Raw genomic sequence first — 3,671 nt, 5'->3', positions numbered from 1 at the left:
GTCTTCTAGCAGTCTCTGACTTCTTCATAGTATTTCTCTAAGTCTTTTCTCATGCACTTATATTTCAACATACTACACTCTAGCTAAGGACTTCCTGATCTATTAGCTAGTTTGGCTATCATCGGAGTTTTGTTATCATTGGGTTTTGGCATCTTCGAAATCAAGAATTTTTTCAACAATTTTTTCCATTTCGATGACGCCAAAACTTGAACTCATATTGGACTTTTTTTTGTTGAAATTTAATTAGAGCTGCTAGTTTGTTCGAATAAGAAAAACTAAAGGTTTGTGCAGCAGCATACTATAAAGAGTAGAGCTTGACAAGGGTTTGTTGTTACCATGAAGTGTTGAGTCAAAAGAAAGGTTTTCATTGACCACTTCAGAATACATCAGCTAAAGAAATAAAACAAAAAGTAAACTGTGACTTTTGTGCTATTCTTATTATACTGAGTATCTTCACTTGGTCTTCCAATGAGTTGCTTCTTCACATCAAGTTGCTTCCTTTCAGCTGTTGCCAGCTGATTCCTTATCACAAATTGCTTTTCAGTAGCAACTTGCTCTGCTCCATGAGCAGCACATGACGATAATTCAACATATCACATGTTTTTCCTGCATGAGCTGGGTTCCTTAAGTTGGCTGCTCTTCCAATTGCTTGTATATATCCTCTTGACATTTTTATTGTGATGGCTTCCACCTCTCCATATCATTTTCCCCTTTTTGGTATTATCAAAAGGGAGTTCTCCGGTGGAACATCTAAAGGGTGATAAAACTGTGGTTGCTTTCACATGCTCATCACATGGTCATTACCTAACTCTTTGGCATAAAACTTGTTGAGAAGAGTAAGCCAACGTTGGGATGGAGTGATAGAGTACTGAAATCTCAAATTACACTGAAAATATGTCAAGACTCTAATGGGGCAGTCTTTCCAGGTGCAATCATCAACTCAATGGATCCCTATCCTCCATCCGGTATTGAAAAAGAAGCCTCGCCAAATGATTCGACTTCATTTTCCTTTACGGGGACATCTGGACCTGCTGTCTTAGAAAGATGTCTGCAAGTGTGAGGAGTCAATGCTCGCCTACTTTGGTCGCACAATGGCAGTTCCTCTCCCACCCCTAGCTTTATGACAAATTTATCTCCCACTGAAGATGTACTTTGAGTATAGATAGAGGAAAATTAGATCTCTGAAGCTCACCTAAATATACGCAGGTCATCTAGGATGAATACTGAGATGTCGACTGTCAGCTGGGCTATATTCCTTTTGTGAGGCCATGGCATTGGTGGCCTATACAACCCCATTTTCAGTTTATCAGGAGGAAGGATATGAGGCAATATTTTCCGCTTCACCGTATGAGGGTGCAGGTGAGCATTTGCATCTCTAATTTCTTCGTTGGATAGTCAAAAAGCCCCACAGTGGGTGGATGTTTGCCTTGAAGTATTTGGTTGAACATAAGAGGGTGGAGCGTGTGGCATGATATTTGTTTGTTGGAAGATGCATGGAGCTTTTTTATTGCGAGATAATTTGGCATTGATCTATCTCCGACTAATTTTATAGCTTGATAATGCCTGATGCATGATAAACACGCTCTGCGAGTGGTGGTGGATGCATGATTCCTTCCTCCACGCGTATGCTGCTTCTCATTCACGTCGTCTTTTTGGTCTAATTCGCCATTTTTAGTGCCTGCATTTAGAGGTATTTGGTATCTAGATAAAAAGATTTGACGATATAGATAGTTTAATAAGATTCTTATGTGATTTCCAAGAAAATATTGGCTTTAAGTTAGATATATCAACTGCGAAATATTAGGATGTAGATCTTTTGAAAACACACAACGTATCAAATCAATGTATTAAATGCAAAATTTAATTCGTAATGCCGATGTATTTGCGTTTAGCACGGCTAGCATCAAGGGAATAGATCGGAGTCTAGCTGAACACCGTCTAAATGTAGATCCGAAAATAAAATCGGTAAACCAAAAAACAAGGCAATTCAGAGCAGAGAATGATGTAGTAATTAAAAGAACAAGTACAGGGACTCCTAGAGGTCGGGCATATTGTTGAAGTTCAATATCATGTGTGGCTTTCCAACGCAGTGATGGTTTCCCAGAAGAAAAAATCTTGGCGATTGTGCTTGGACTATCAAGATCTCAACGCGACTTGTCCCAAAGATCATTATCCATTACCAAGAATTGATCAATCGGTGGATTCCACCTCTAGATGCGAGTTATTATCCATGATGGATGCCTTTCAGGGTTATCATCAAGTCAAAATGCACCCAGATGATATTGCAAAGACAACCTTTGTTGTTTGTTGTGGAGTTTTTGGATGAGCAAGCATGCCATTAAGACTCAAAAATGCTGGAGCTGCATACCAACAATTGATGGATCAAAATTTTGAATATCAGCTCAAAATAAATATTTTTGTTTACGTGGACGATATGTTAGTCCGAAGTACCAGTGTTGAATCACATCCTGACGACCTTGAGAAAATATTCGCAATAATACGACTACACAAATTAATGCTCAATCCAGCAAAGTGTACCTTCGGTGTCAAATCTAGAAAATTTCTAGGGTATAAAGTCACTCCCCAAGGGATCGAAGTCAATGCCGATAAGGTCAAGGCAATCATTGGCCTGACACCTCCAAGAAATGTCAAAGAAGTACAAACCCTCAATGGTCGAGTGACAACCCTCAGCCGGTTCATATCTCGTTCAGTCGAGCAGAGTATGCCATTCTTTCGCATATTAAAGAAAGGGTGTCATTTTGAATGGGATGATTCATGCCAGCAAGCATTCGAAGAGCTAAAACGATATCTGGTAGAGCTGCAAGTACTGACAAATATCTTTATATTGTTGTGGGGAATGATTCTTTGAGTTCAGTACTCGTTCGGGATGAAGGTGGACATCAAAAGCTGGTGTATTTTGTTAGCAAAATAATACAAGGTCCAGAACTGAATTATACTGACATCGAAAAGGCAGCGTTAACCGTGATGATCACGGGTATAAATTGAGACCTTATTTCCTTTCACACAAAGTAATTGTTCGAATGACTCTACTAATTAAACAGATATTGGGCCGCGATTTGTCGGGATGGGCGGTCAATGTAGGGGTGGGAATTAGGGTATCGGGTATACCCGACCCGACCCGATACCCGATTAGGCATAGGGTACCCGATACCCGAAAAATTAGGGTATCGGGTGGGGATCGGGTATTAGGTGTTAGAAAAAGTTGGGTATCGGGTATACCCGAATTACTCGATTTTTTTATTTTTTAATTAAATAAAGTATTATCCTATTAACTAATTAATCCTAAATTCCCAATTTCCATGAATCCATCTGCCTTTGTTCGCTCAATTCGCAATTTCGAGTTTCCTCTTCCCACCCCTAGGCGCATTGGTCGTCCCTATGCCAGAAGTTGTGTCACCGACTGCGCATTTCCCCGAGAGCAAGCAAGTCGCCCAGACGCGAGACGTCGTATCTATGATCCAAGCCTCCGATGGTCTGACCCTGCAACAGCAGTGTACAACATCTTCTCCAGTTGTGTTGTGCCTCCTCCGCGCTTCGGCATCGGTGGCTCTAGTTTGTATGTTCGAATACAATTAATTTCTAAGATAATGAGATTTCATAGTTGAATTCTTGTTGTTATAAGTCTCGGACGACAATGAATAAGGCAAAGC

Source organism: Salvia miltiorrhiza, chromosome 2 (assembly GCF_028751815.1).
Source record: "Salvia miltiorrhiza cultivar Shanhuang (shh) chromosome 2, IMPLAD_Smil_shh, whole genome shotgun sequence".
NCBI lineage: Eukaryota > Viridiplantae > Streptophyta > Magnoliopsida > Lamiales > Lamiaceae > Salvia > Salvia miltiorrhiza.
This window is presented reverse-complemented; position numbering follows the sequence as displayed.